Genomic DNA, 16053 nt, shown 5'->3' on the forward strand with positions numbered 1-16053 from the left:
GATCCCAGGAGGCAAGAGTAAAGGAGACAGGAGAGTGAGACAGGGAAGATGGAAAAAACATTATGAAATGTGTTAAAGAGGTCACAACTACGGGCTCTGTTCTGCAGGGATTCCTGAGAAGTACACAGAATGCCTCCTAGAATTGTCTTCCTGAAGGATGGAGACGAGCATTTATTCACTCACTCCTGAACTTGCTGGTTGAGGGCTGCTCCTGGAGACGTTAATACTCTGCTTGTCCATGATGCATTTGCTTTCCATGTAGCCAAGCAGATTCTTGCAGGGGCAGAGAAGATCCCAGCAACAAAATTTAGGAGGCTCAGCGTATATTTGAGGTGGGATACAGTCAACATAAAATCTATCCAAGTTATTATAGAATGTTCCACCTTGGTGGCAGCTGAAATTACAGGTGGGCCAAGGAGATGTAAGAATGTGACATATGGTACCAGAAGTGTCTGCTACGGTGGCTTAACAGCACACAAGTTTAGTGCTCACTAACATCACAGCCAAATGTATGTGTCCCCAGTAGCCCTCCTGTAAAAAGCAAGACCCATGCATCTGCCACCTTGTGGCTCTGCCACATGATTGCCAAGGTCACCATGGTTGTTTGTTTATTCAACCTGGACCAAGGAAAAGGAGCATGAAGGATTGCCCACGGGGAGTTTTCATGGTCTAGACCTGAAACAGGTATATATCACTTTCATCTATAACCCACTGGCCAGAACTCAGTCATATGGCTACATCTAACTGCAAGGGAGGCTGGGAAATATAGTCTATTTTGTGTTCTGAAAGGAAGAGGACATAGATTTTGGTGAACACATAGAAGTCTCCATCACAAATGGTGAGACTGAATTTAGAAAAAGTAAATAAAAGATCTAGGCGACATATATTAAATAGATTAAACCTAATCATACCCTTTGACCTAGAATTCCACTTCTAGAAGTCCTTTTCTGATAGGTCTTCTCCATTAGATCCTCCAGACACATTCTCCATCCTCCTTCCTCCCTGCATCATGAGCTTCCTAGTATTCTGACATCTGCTTGGATTTGCCCAACAGAAAGCACCAGCAGGAGATCAGAGAAAGGGAGGAGTGAAAAGTGACAGTATATGGCTCCCTGGCTCCCCCTGGCAAAGCCACAAGTTAGTATGGCTGAACTCCTCTAGAGCAAGCCTCGGCTCCTATTGGGAGGCCATCCCGTGCAGCTCTGGCCACCTCCACAGCTTCAGCTCCACTTCTGTCTCTCAGGTCCAGTCTCTGTTCCCTCTCTTTGCCCCTTTGGACCAAAGGGTGATGACAGCTCCCAGCTGTTCACCAGCTCTTGCTGGTCCCCCTTAATGTTTCCCACACTTTTCTAAGTCCTCAGTTACCCCATGTAAGGGTACCTTCTGGTTCGTTTCTGACCCTGACTAATATACCATCCCAGAGAAATAATCAGAATTGAGAAATGAACATGTGAAGATGTTCAGCACAGCAATATTTAGACTAGCAAAAGCTCTGAAACTACCTAAGTGTTTAATAATTAGGAACAGTTAAATTCATTACAATGAACCTATGTAAAAAAAATATACTAGGGGCCAACCCTGTAGCTGAGTAGTTAAGTTCACGCACTCCACTTTGGCTACCTAGGGTTCGCTGGTTCAGATCCTGGGCACAGACCTACACGCTGCTCATCAAGCCATGCTGTGGTGTCATCCCACATAGAAGACTAGAATAACCTACAACTAATATACAACTATGTACTGGAGCTTTGGGGAGAAAAAGATAAAAAGAGGAAGCTTGGCAACAAATGTTAGCTCAGGGCAATCTTCCCCACCAAAGAAAAGAAAAAAGAAAAAAACATATACTAATATGTGAGTTTTCACTGCCTTTTTTTTGTCTCTTCTTCCAATAATCCTGCCTGTATCCTAGGACAATTATGGCCAAGTCTCTTCCTTACCTTCGTGTCCACCCTCCTGCTTCCTCAAATATTTTTCATCTGGATGAATTATTGAGTTCTGTTGTATGTGTGTGGGGTGGGGGGTGGGGTGGGATCCATCTAAAGGAGTTAAGAAAATAACTTGATTTACATTGAAAAAAAGGAAGAAGAAAAAATATTATACCAGTGAGGGGAATATGGGGACCAAAAAAAGGAAGAAAGAAGATGTGAGGAGATGAACGGGCAGAGTAGAACATTGGCACACGTGTTTCTTTTTGTAAACTCACTCCTTCAAGGGAACCTCCATTAAATATCTTCATCATTTACAGCAGTCACTGAAACTTCTGAGAGGAGATTCCTGGTTTTTTGGCATTTATTGATTTCTCATTATATAGTACTGTGCAAAGTGAGTTACCTGCATTATTTCATACCATGATCTCTGAGGCATCTCCAGATTCAAGATGAGGAAAGTGAAACACAGAAAGATTAGCTGGGCTTTCTATGCCCCACTGTGTTCAGATTACCAATCCCTATGATAAAATATTATATAGAAATTGTGTTTGAAGAATTCTAAAAATCTGAAAACTGTGGAGTTTTGTCTTTTTAAGTTATGTTTTATTTTCTGGTTGTAAAACTAAATTATATTAAAATTAGCAAAACTAAAATAATTTAAAATGGAGGAAAAGAGAAAGAAAGAGAGAAAATAAAGAATGAAAGGGAATGGAAACAAACTAAGTGCCCATCAACAAATGAATGGATAAAGAAGACGTGGTATATGTATGTAATGGAATACTACTCAGCCATAAGAAAGGTGAAATCTTGCCATTTGTGACAACATGGATATACCTTGAGGGTATTACACCAAGCAAAATAAGTCAGTCAGAGAAAAACAAATGCCATACGATGTCACTCACATGTGGAAGATAAACAAACAAGCAAACACATAGATACAAGAATAGATCAGTAGTTACTAGAGGGGAAGGGGGGCCAAGGAGGGCAAAAGGGGTAAAGGGGCACATGTGTATGATTATGGATAGAAACTAGACGTTTGGTGGTGAGCACAAAGCAGTCTATACAGAAGTCGAAATATAATGAGGTACACCTGAAATTTATGCAACGTTACAAACTAATGCTACCTCAATAAAAAAAAAAAAAGAGTAAAAGGTAATACAATGAATAGTCATAGCATTCATTCAACAAATATTTGCTGAACTGGGGATACAACAGTGAACAAAACAAAATCCCTGCATCTGTAGAACCAACATTCTAGTGGGAGAAAGACAATCGAACAAAGAGTAAGAGGAAATAACAGGATACAGTTTTATGAAGAGGAGTGGAGCCTGAGGATGGTAGTAGGTGGAGGGGCCTATTTTAGATGAGATGTTCAGAGACGGTGTCTCTGTGGAGCAACATTTGGACAGAGACCTGAGGAGGCCACATGTGAGCGATGCATGTGGTGAGGGAGCAGGCCATGAGACTATCTCGGGGAACAGCATTTCGGGGAAACAGCAAGTACATGACCCCGAGGCTAAAGCATGTGGGACATGTTGTTGCAAATGGCAGGATTTCCTTTCTGTTAAGGCTAAATAATATTGCAGTATATATATGATATTATATATACAAATATATCTTATGTTATAACATTATAACATAATATAAAATATATTTCTATATTATTTATATCCATTCATTTGTTGATGGACACTTAGGTTGTTCCCATATCTTAGCTACTGTGAACAATGCTGCAATGACCATGAGAGTGCAGGTATCTCTTCAAGACAGTGATTTTATTTCCTTCCGATATATACCCAGAAGTAAAATTGTTGGATTGTACGATAGTTCTGTTTTTAATTTTTTGAGGGGCCTGCATAATGCTTTCCACAGTGGCTGCACCAGTTTACGTTCCCATTAACAGTGTGTAGCGTTCCCTTACTCTACATCCTTGTCTGCACTTATTCTTTCTTGTCTTTTTGGTAATAGCCATCCTGACAGGTGCGAGGTGATAACTCATGGTGGTTTTGATTTCCGTTTCTCTGATGACCAGTGATGTTGAGCATCTTTTCATATACCTGTTGGCCAGTTGTGTGTCTTCTTTGGGAAAATGTCTATTGAAGTCTTCTGCCCATTTTTCAATTGGGTTCTTTGTGTTTTCGCTATTGAGTTGTACTAATTCCTCATATATTTGGGGTGTTAACCCCTCACCATATTATTGCAACAACGCAGATGAACCTGGAGGACATCGTGCTCAGTGAAATCAGCCAGACACAGAAAGACAAATATAGCATGATCTCACTTATATGTGGAATCTAAAAAAAAACAAAAATCAAAATCATTAAAAAAAGTCAAGCATAGTAACAGAGCGTAGCAGAGTGGCTACCAGAGGCTGGGAGGGCAAAGAGGAGATATTGAGCAAAGGTACAAAGTTTCAGTTAGAAGCTGGATGAGCTCTGGAGACCTAATCTATAGCACGGTGGCTACAGTTACTAATCCTGTACAGTACACTCGAGATTTGCTAAGAGAGTAGATCTCAAGTGTTCTCACCTCACACTCATACACAACATGGTAACGATGGGAGGAGATGGATGTGTTAACTAGTGTGATTGTGGTAAGCATTTCACAATGTATATCAAAATATCATGTTGTACTTCTTCAATATACACAATTTCTATTTGTCAAAAAAAAAAAGAGCAAAAGAGCACAGGGAACAGACTCGATAAGCAGCAGGAGGCCCCACATGCTGGAGCTCAATGAGTGAGGGGAGGAGCAGATACGATGCGGTCAGAGGGACTACAGGGGGTCACATCCACCTTGGAGGCTACAATAGGGATTTTGGATTATATCCCAAACATAATGGGACGCCATTGAATGGTTTTGAACACGGGATGATTGATAACATTCACATTTAATGGCTCACTCGGTCTAGTATGTGGAGACTATTGGTAACCTCTTGGTTACATCTTTTGGGGCATTTTTTGTTTTCTTTCTTTTTCTGTTTTAACAATAAGCATAATTTTTAGTACTATATGCAAAAAAAAGCATAGTTTATAGAGACAAAAAAGCAATTGTACTAGTTATTTATTGCTGCTAGTTGTACTATTATTGTATGTGTATTATTGCTGTACTAGTTATTTACTAGTTATTTATAACAAACACAAAACTCAGTGGCTGAAAACCACAAACATTTATTATCTCACAGTTTCTGTGGGTCAGGAATCCCAGGGCAGTTTAGCTGAGTGGCTCTGGCTTGGGGTCTCACACAAGTTGCAGTCGTGGTGACAGTGACAGCAGGGCCGCACTTATCTCAGGCTTGCCTGGGGAAGACCTGCTTTAGAGCTCTCTGGTGTGGCTATTGGCCAGCCTCAGATCCTCTCTGGCTGTTGACCAGAGACATCAGTTCTTCACCAAAAAGGCAACTTTCTTTCTCCAGAGTGGGACTATCCAAGAAGGAGAGAACGAGAGAGTCCCTGAGACAGAAGCCACAGTCTTTCTTTTTTTTTTTACTACTTTATTTTTTTATTTATTTTGAGGAAAATTAGCCTGGAGCTAACATCTGCCACCAATCCTCCTCTTTTTGCTGAGGAAGACTGGCCCTGAGCTAACATCCGTGCCCATCTTCCTCTACTTTATATGTGGGATGCCTGCCACAGCATGACTTGCCAAGCGGTGCGTAGTTCCTCACCTGGGATCCGAACCAGAGAACCCAGGGCCGCTGAAGCAGAATGTGCGAATTTAACTGCTGCACCACTGGGCCAGCCCCAGAAGTCACAGTCTTTTTATAACCTAATCTCATAAGTGACATCCCATCACTTCTGCCACAGTCTAATCCTTGAGAGTCACTAGCTCCAGCCCACACTCAAGGGGAGGAGTTGCCCCAGGGCATAAGTACCAGGAGGCGGGGAACACTGGGGGCCATGATGGAAGTGCTACCACAACAGCCAATTCCTCCAAACTCCTATTTTACAGAAGCGGAAACCCATCTGAATATAAACCTGGACTCTACTACTTGCCTTGAGGCCCTCACAAGATGCTTGTGATGATGCTTTTAAAAGGGCTTTGAAAACTGCCCAGCACAGAAAACAGAAGAACTTATTTTGCTTTTCTCGTTGACCCATTCCCTTGGTATCCATTCCAGACCTGGTCTACGTTCATCTTCATCCCTGTATTGATGATTTGTCTTTCATGCATGGATTATGCTTCCAGGTAGAACAGGAAATAACAATAGGAGGAAGAAAGCAGAGTGCCAACTCCTCGAGGTTCAGGATGAGCTTTCTATTTAACTGTTTACCTCCTGGTAACAGAAGTTCTGATGACCCAGTCTCAAAGACCTGCACATCCAGCAGAGATGAGGATAGCAGAATGTGTCTGCTGCGGGGAGGAAGCCGGTGGAGAGCAGGAGGTTAGAAATCTTTGCATTTGATACTTGTCTTACCTCATTCCATAGTTATACAAATTTGGTTAACAGTCCAAATTTGATTCTAGAGAACTTCTTAGTCTCTAAACTCTATATTCAAGCTCTACGATTCAATAATGCCCTATGGAAGATGCTCTTCTATTGAAGGCAACTCAGTTTAAAAAAACAGCAGTGACAAAAACAACCTTAAAATTCTACCTTGCCGAAATTGTGACAAGCTACTCCACGAAAAAAAATCCCTCAGATCACAGCCTCTGCTTCAAGATTCGAAAATCTGACTCTGGGCAATTTTCTAACATCTTCACACTTGCCTATTTCACCTCTGGCTTCCCTTTCAGGGCCAGCCTCCCACCCTGGTGACTTCTCCTTCAATTTCAGCATCCTCTTCAAATACTACTATGTTACTCTTATACCTGTTTCTTATCTGATTTCTGAGACAGAAATTCATTCATACTCAAGTTCTACTTGAGCTTAGTATTTGCACTGACACTATTTCTCCCCTCGTCTAATTACAATATGGAAGGGTTTTTCTCCAGTCAGAGGAATTCTTACATAGCCAGCAGGTGGCCATAGGAGTGTGGAAGAAAGGGAGCCCCCCCCCCCCCAAATCACAATAGATCCACTCATTTGAGCCTAAAATTAGGCAAGTCTCTTTAGGGTGAATGAATTAGGAAGGAGGTGTCAGAATGGACTGCCCATTATCCGAATCTCTTGTGAATACATTAGCATTAATTAATACATACATGAATATGTTTTACATTAATTTGTGTTGTTGAAATATATGTGGGTCGACCATCTGCCTGAGGGCATGCAGGAAGCGTTCCCAGAATTCTCTCAGTAGCCGTGAACTAGAGTTCACGTCCATGTTCCCTGTCTGTGTTTGGACAAGAGATGTTTCAGCAACTCAAACAATTAGGTGAAGACTTGTTTATGGGGAAGAAGGCTAAGACAGCAAAATGATGGAGTCAGCTACTGTTCCATTTAAATCAGAGGCGAAGAGTGCCTGCTAAAGATTTGGTGGCTACTGTATGCTGAGCATTCACAGCTATGACCTTATTTGATGAAGCTAGAAGGGAAAAGAAGCTACAGTTTCTTGACTGATTGAGCAGTCTCAGACACTTGACACACATTATTTCATTTTGTCCTCCACAACGGCCCTGAAGGTATGTGAATGAGACCAGTTCATCAGAGGGGGAAAGCGAGGCCCAGAGAGCTTAGTCTGTCCAAAGTCATGGAACCAGGATGAGTGTTCAGACGTGTCTCGCTCTAGAAACTGCTTTTAGAGAATGTGAATCAGCTCTTACACCAAGAGACCCTGAGGTTGAAAAGGCCACGTTTTCAGAAGTACTTTCCGAGAGGAAGAGAGGGAGGCAAAAATAGGCGGAGGCTGGGGAGGAGAAAGAAAGGAGAGGAGGCGGAAGGAGGAGGCTAGTGGAAAAGCAGGAGAAGATAGAAAACAAAGGATGGAGAGGGAAAGGAAATGAGCTTCTGGAAAGGCATAGGGAAAAGTAGTGACCACAAAATAGGAGAGAAATTGACGACTTTTCAAGAAAGACACAGTAAAAATTAATATTACTTGAGTCCTATTGCTGAACAACAGAAAATGCAATTGATGTCTTTTAACTATCAAAAGAAGGAATGACTATAGAATGGAAAGGAAAGGAACTAATGTTTGTTAAATGTCTTCTATCAGGGCCTCTCTACCCCGTGGGTTTGGGAAAATTTTTAAAAAGACACTCTCTCTTGCTGGAAACAGCTCCACAAGCACAGGCCTTGGTGAATTGATCATACCTCCAATCCCTGTTCCTTCCCTCATCTGGGGAATGACCTGCAGAAACGTGCAAGATGGTCTACCTGCTGTGTGGAGGGCCTTGCCATACATTATCACATTATTGTAATACAACAACAATTATTCCCATATTGAAGATTAGGAATCTGAGGCTGAAAGGGATTAAATCTCATAACACACAGATACAGGCACACAGACACACACATACATCCCCCACCCAATATCTCAAAGTCACACAAAAGTGAATTCACTAAAATAGTGTTAATTGCAAGCAATCTGAAAACTCAATAAAGAATAAGGTAATTTATTAGTCGACTTAACTAAAAAAATCTCTGAAATAGAGTGAGCTTCAGGTTAGGATTGATCAGGGGATTTTCCTACAGTTCTCATATGTATGTCCTCTTCTGCGTGCCAGCTTCTTTCTCACACCTCAGCAGTTGCAAAAGGCACAGCTATACACTATACTACTTAGAGGATATCTTCTAGTAGTTCTCACAGCATAAGAAGAAAGCTTATTTTCCAGGAGTTCCTAGCAAATGTCTCCTCCATTCCTATTGATCTGAACTGGATCACATATTTATTCATAAACCAATAATTGTGGCCAGGGAGTAAGATCATGCTGGTAACATAAGCCTGATCTGCATACACGATCTCTAGCACCTGGTAGAGCATCAGTTTCTCCAAAAGGTACAACTACTAAGGAATTAGGTATCAGAATGAAAATCAAAGTAATTATCAGAAGAAGGAATGGATCTTTGGGAGATCACTCATATGTCTACTACAGCAAGGGTGTTAGATTTTATGTTATTATTTAATTATTTTCACCTTTCCCTATCTGCAGGGGAGGAGTCTACTTTCTGATCCCCACTGAATGTGGGCTTAAGCATTTGGTTTATCCTTCCCTGCCCTTGACTTTGAGCTTGGTCACATGACTTGCTCTGGCCAATGGACTCTTAGCAGATATGACACAAGCACAGTTGGATCTATCCTCTTGCGCTTCTGCCGTCTCCATACGAACATAAACCAGGTTGTCTGCTGGTCCAAGAGGATGACAGACATGTGGAGCAGACCTGGACCTAATCTGCCACTTGGAGGCAAGCCCAGTAAGGAGGCCTGGCCTCAGTCAACCAACCCTCAGCTGACCTGGGACTATGAGCAAGAATGAATAATTGTTGTGTTAAGCTGCTGAACCTCAGAGGGTTTTAGTATGTAGCATTCTTATGACAACAGTTGACCGAGAGAGCAACTAAGTCAAATCTGGTGGACACTATTTTCTTATGTGACAGCACAGAGCATTGCTCTGTCCGTCTTTTCTCTTCTTGGCTGCAATGTAGCCTGGGTCTCAGCTGAAAATGAAGGCTGCGGCTTTATTCTCCATTTTCAATCTCACAAAAACATCTGATATGTCGGCAGCCGCTTTTGAAGGTCCTTCTAGAGGGCTGGCTAACTATCACACCCTGTTAGCTGGTCAGCTTCGCAAGGCAGACCCACACAGCCGTCACTTCCAAACCCTGCCAAGCGAAACCTTGCAATATTGAAATGGCTGCACCTCAAACTGTCATGTGATTTCTGTATCAGAGGAATTTTAGAAACAGATGGTGAGCACAGACGACAGTGACGGTTGTACTAGGCATGTGGGGCAAAGGGGAACGAGTGAGCAAGAGGGTGAGAATCGAGCAAATTCTGGAGGAGCGCTGGAGGAAAAGAGAATTGCTGAGAGCTTGTCTTTTCTCTGAAAATGCAAGAAGTTAGGAAAGAAAAACACCTGACAGGCGGTCGCAAGGGGAAAGAGAGGAGGCAAAAAGAGATGTTTTGCTTCTGAAGCAAGGAGGATTATATGTTTAAACAGTTTTTCAAAATCACATCAGGAAAATAGGCAGCCAAATTAATCAATTCACCTGAGCTTGACCTTTGGCAAGTGGATTTGTAGGCTTAGGAAATACGCAGTGTCAGAAGAGTTGAAGACCCAGCAAAACTACAGGAACTAGATTGCAATAAATAACCCGTCGACCCCACGTTTACCGCGCCACCAGTGCCCCCGCACCCCAGAAACCCTCTTGCATTTCAAAAGGAGGGGGCAATTTCTGTGGCCGTCTCAGATGGCTGATCTCCTAATTCTATCATGAAATGTATTTCCCCTGGAGCTGGCATTTATCGCTGAATTCTGGCACGGCTCCTGAAATGTTGCATCTGCACCGCTAAACTGAGGTTACTTGTAGTTCATTAATATGCAAGAGGGGCCGTGAAATCATTCCTGTTTCTGACAGGAGTTCTTACATGCCTTTCTGGAATGCTTCATTTCTGAAGTGGTCTGGCATGGAGACTTTCCTTGTCTTCTTTTAATCAGCTCCACCTTGTCACTACACAAAGAGTTAAAAAAAAAAAAACACGCTTTCTGAAAATCTCAGGGAAGATGCAGTGCATCTTTCTCTTTTCTTTCCTTTCTCATTTTTTTTGTCATCCCCCACCCCCCTCCACGAACACATCAAAGTAAAAAGTGACACGCAGAGCCCTGGGGCTCTTAGCAACATGCTTTTAGGTTTGGAAAATTTCATTTTCTACCTTATAATGATTACATGAGGAAAGATGAAATGCTTGCTTTGAGGTTTATTTGAGAAAGAGATGTAATAAATGTTGTGGCTTCCAACTGAATGGAACAAATCCATTCTGGTCATGCAGGGGATATTAAAAATTACATATATGTGTGCATGTACACAGCCTGGGTGACTTTGGTGGCATTTGTGGTCCTACATGCTGAGAAAGGAGACCTTGGGTGGCTTCTTTCAGAAAACGCTGAATAAAGTTTTTCATTTTATCCAGCTCTGAATGCATTTGATTCTACAGGAAAATGAGTTCCCACCCTGTCTGAGCTACAGCAATCGTCTTTAAACCAGCCCCCCACCCCCACCAACACACACACTTGCACTCATAAGCGCACACACACACACACGCACAAAGGACTGGAAGATTCACACAAATTGACATAGCTTCCAGATTCCCTTAGCTGAAACCCACAAGTGTGCCAGCCTGTTGAAGAATTAATCCAATGTCCCTTTTCCAGAAAGTTCTTTTTTTTCAAACACTAGAGCGAGGCAGAGGACATTTGTGTTTTGTTCTGGCTATCATGATTTTTTTGCTGGTGTGTTTTTGCTTCGGGAACTTCTCTATTAGCTGAGAGCTGAATGGAAAATAACAAGCTCATCTTGCCCAGGAAACAGCCAGCAAGGTAGGGAAATATCCTCGTGGTTTCAGACCTATGCTCCTTAGGAGGAAAGGATGCGAGAAAGAAATTGAGTATTCACTGAGTAAACCACTTTCCTGAATACAGAGACACGCAATCTCGGGCTCGATTCAAAGCTCTCAGATCACATATGCCTCTCTTTGTTCAGCCTACAGCTGGACCACACAGGTTGTTAGATGCAGGATTTGCACACGCTTTGCCCATCAGCTCTGGCAGGCCACCCTCCGTATAGAGTCGATCATCAACCGCCCTCAGGCTCAGTCCTTCAGCCTCTCTTGATCGCGATAATCATTCGGGTTTGGAGGAGAACTATGAAATTTTTGCTTTGGCTGCAGGAAGAGGAGAGATCCTGACCCTTTTGCAAAAATAATCTAAACCCCAGCTATCCGATGATGAGTAATCTCTCTTTACTCTCCCTCTTAAGGAAATAGGAAATCACTTTGATCGAATGCTTACTATGTGCTCTCAGATGGATTCCTGCCCTAGTCCAATCAGTTCTATACTTAAAGGGAGATAACAACTTGTAAACACTTCTAAATATTTAATTTTTAAAAGTTTTCTCAGTTAAGCCCCACACTCCCTCGTGCTTTACAAAGGAGGAAGATACGATGCCCTCTTTGAGTCTGTACATTTCCCCCGAGGGCACACACGGACAGAGGGAGCCGAGGTTCAAATCCCCAGCACCTCACTCCGGAGCCCATGCTGTCAACCACACCGTGCTGTACTGCCTCCTGCTGGAGGGAGGTTCGCGGGGTCCTGGGTTCTTCCGGTCCTTTCTTGAGCACAGGTGCTGCAATTTCTGTTTGCAGACTCATTCCTTCCATATGAGCCCCTGGCATTATCTTAAGCGCTTGTACTCCGGTGTCTGACAGCTCACAAGCGCTCAATAAATATTTGTTGAGAGAATTAAAAAAATAAACGAACTAATAGGCACAGCATCTCAGAGCATTTAAAGGAAGGTGAGTGGAGAATAAGATTTAGGGGAGAAAAAATTCAAGCCTCTGGTATGAAAACAAGAGATGGAAGGAGGCAGGAAGTGAGACTCAAATTAAGTGAAGGAAAGGATAAAGATTTGTCACTGGTGTAACCCTTTCTGGATGCATTCTGCCACCATCGTTGTGAAAGATGCTGTGAAGGGGGTGGGCAGGGAGAGTGGGTCCACGCAGCTGGAAGATCTGTTGACTGTTGACCTTTCCGGCTAAGTAGAAAGGGCCATGGAATGGGAATCAAGAGACTAGGTTATAGTTCTGTATTTACTCCTCCCGGGCTGTCTAGTTTGGGGCAAGTTATTTACCTTCTTTGGGCTTCAGGTTCTTAGTCCATATAGTGAGAAAACTGGAGGAAAGATTCCTGCAGTGTTGTAGAAAATCGGGGTATCTGAGTGTATTATAACGCGGTTGCAAGCATTTTACAAATCTGGCAATATGAATAACTTATTATTATCAATAATAAAAAATAATGCATCACAGAGTGCTTTTTATGAACTAGGCATGTTATACATATATTCCTGCCCATTTTTATGAAGGCGGAGATTGTGATTCAAAGAAATTGCATAAAGTGCTCAAGCACACATGGCTAGGAAGTGGCTGAGCCAGGATCAATTCAGGTCAGTCTAAGTCTGAAGTCCCCACGAAGGCTCAGCAGCCTACGTTCCTCCTGAGCAAATGTCCCTCAGAAGAACGTGCCATCATTTTGACTCAGAAACCCCTAATGACTGCCCAGCTCTTGTGTGCGATCCTGGCCTGCCCAGTGCTGACAGTCACCAGAGAGAAGCTCCTCAGGGGTCCCTTTGGACCCTCAGAAAACCCTCAGCAATACTCCCCCGCACTGCCTCCCAGCAGCAGCCATGCCTGCTGGTATTTTAGACCAGTCACAGACTGAGGCAGGATGAGCACGCTGTTCCCTAGAAACCAGCCCTTCCTTCTCCTCTCCCTGTAGACCTTGCAGCCAAATCCCCTTGTTAATTCAGGAGAAGCGTCACGTGACTCTGCCGTCTCCCAGGCTGTCACTTGCCCATTCACTCACTACTTACTGGCAAAAAATCCTTCTGTCTGGATGCCATCAAATCTTTTTTCTTCAGTGTCTCTATCTACTCCCTTCCAAATTTAAAATTTGCTTCCATTATTGTATCAAAGACATCAATAGAAATTTGATACAACACATAGGAGCTTTTAAATGAATCATCGTTTGGCTTTGATCATTACATTCCAAATGTCTTTAAACTCTCTAAGACTACTAATAACCATAGTCTATTAAAAATAGTTACATTTTCTGCATATATGTGTGTGTATATCTCCTATATACATGAGTTTATAAATGCCATATACATGCATGTATCTCTACCTGAATGGTAAGGTAGGGGCCAATATCTACATGTAGACATCTAGCTTAATCACACACACACAACTTTATCCTGTTTTTTGAAGAGTGGAACCTGGGCACATCACTTGCTCATTTGCTCTCAGATGAATTCCCCACCCTTGTTCTGCCTGCTCTGTTTTTAAAGGAAATGACAACTTGTAAATATTTGTAAATATTTAAAATATTCATTTGTGCCACACTGTTAGAACTGTTGGGCCTAGAACAAAAAATAAGGGGCCTAGTCTTGGGATATGAGGTTTAAAGGAGCTTAACCACGTTTTCTCAAGTCTAGACAGCCAACCCTGTTAAATTTACCTTTGGAGTAAAGATGACTTAAACATCTACTTACTAGACAGGTTTGAGAAGGGTAACTCATCTGTAGAAGAGAAAAGGGCCTATACGACACAGGGTCCAATTGGGCAAATAGAACCCGCACAAGGTCATTCAAGAGAAGGAATTTAATACGAGGAACATTCACGGAGGTGTTTAAGAAGCCACAGGAGCAGAGAGTGAGGTAACTGGAAATCAGGAACTGTAAGAAGCCACTCTCATCTCTGAGGCTGGAGGGACAACGAAAGGAGCCCACAGGCAGAGGCTGCTCACGGGCAGCTGAGACCAACAGGAAGCGTGGCCTGGTGGTTGCTGGAGCTGTGGAGGGGACGCAGCCATGGCCAGAGATGTTACCAGAAGCAGAAAGAAGGGGAGAGATACCCTGGCTTTTCCCTTCCTCACATCCTCCAACCTCCTGCCAGAGCCTACCATTGAACGAACCTATACAAAATCAAAGAAGCCCGAGAAACATATTCTGCAAGGATCAGCACTCTGAAATACAGAGCAGGGCTGGCGAGTTGATGGAATGCAGCCAAGGGCAAATGGAAAATACCTGGCCCTGATTTCATCACTCCAAAACTAATTAAGACTTTTCTGAACAACTGAGATACAGATCTAGATGTATATTCACACTGGTATAGATACTGCATAAGCATACAGTCTATCTGCATACAGGTAGCTTGTCCACGTGACTTTCACTGCATTCTCTCAGGAGGAGGCAACTTGAACTCAGGACTCAGCAAGTGTGTGACTTGCTTTGACCAAGTAAGAGCAGAAGTAATGTGTGCAGCATCTGAGTAGAAGCTATAAGAGCCACCCCATGGCTCCACCATGTTTCCTTTCCCTCTGCCACAAGATCTGTGATGTCCCACATTAGATAACAAGACCATAGAATTTCTTATCAAAGTTGGGATACTGTACATATTATACATTTTTTGAAATTCACAACTGAACCCCATTGTTTTCAATGTAGAGGTGCTTCCCCTGAAAAAATGTCCAGAATTTGGAGGAAAACATGTGCGTATTATTTGAAAACATAACTAACATGCTGTTTAAAAATATTCTGTTTCCCAACTTTGCAGATACCAGAGAGTCATAGGCAAATAGAAGGAGAGTGCTCAACAATGTGTTAACCACAAAATGGTTAAGGCCTCAAAACAGAGAAGGCCCAAGGTCACACACTTAGCCCTAGCTTTCAGATGAGTAAACACCAATGGTACTTGGGAATTTCCTAGAAGTGATCTTAAAAAGAAATTAAAGGGAACAACTCTAGTCCTGTCGCTCCCTTGCTTATAACCTCCCCTGGCTAAGCTTCCCAGAAGATAAAAAACAGATTCCTTGGCTTGGCATAATTGATCTACCCCACTGTTTCCGCCCAACACATCATATATTCCAGAAGCTTAACTTCTCACTATTATTAAGTTGTTTTTGAGCTTCCTGCCCTTTATATGCTATTCCCTCTATACCTAGAATTTCCTGTCCACCCCTACTGGTCCATCCTCCTTTTGGCAAAATCCTACTCATCTTTCGAGTCTCGGCTCAAATGTCGCCTCCTCTGTGAAGCCTTCCTGAATGGGTGCTTCCCATGTTGCCCACCACACTCCGTTGTAGTTGTCTCCCCGACTTAACCAAAGCTCCCTGGGACTACATTTCTTCATCTTTAACGCCAACATCTATTATGGAGTCCAACATATTCTAGGTCCTCTGTAAATATGTGTTGAATAAATGAGTAAATGAATGAGTGAAGAGCTTCCTTATCTACCTTTACATGCTCCTCAAAAATGATGGGATTCCCTCGAATCTATTAAGAATTCCAGACATCCTCGTGTAGAATTCCAGATATTTCCCTATGCTAATTACAGATACAACACTTTATGATACTATATATAGTTGAGTTTTGCCTGTTTCACGTAGAGTACTTAGAGTCATTTAAATTTGGAGTTGGGAAAAGTCAGAAATTAGCCAACCCCCTTCAGAGAAAGATGAGATGTGTTGGGCAGGAAGACCA

Source organism: Equus asinus, chromosome 23 (genome assembly GCF_041296235.1).
Source record: "Equus asinus isolate D_3611 breed Donkey chromosome 23, EquAss-T2T_v2, whole genome shotgun sequence".
Classification (NCBI taxonomy): Eukaryota; Metazoa; Chordata; class Mammalia; order Perissodactyla; family Equidae; genus Equus; species Equus asinus.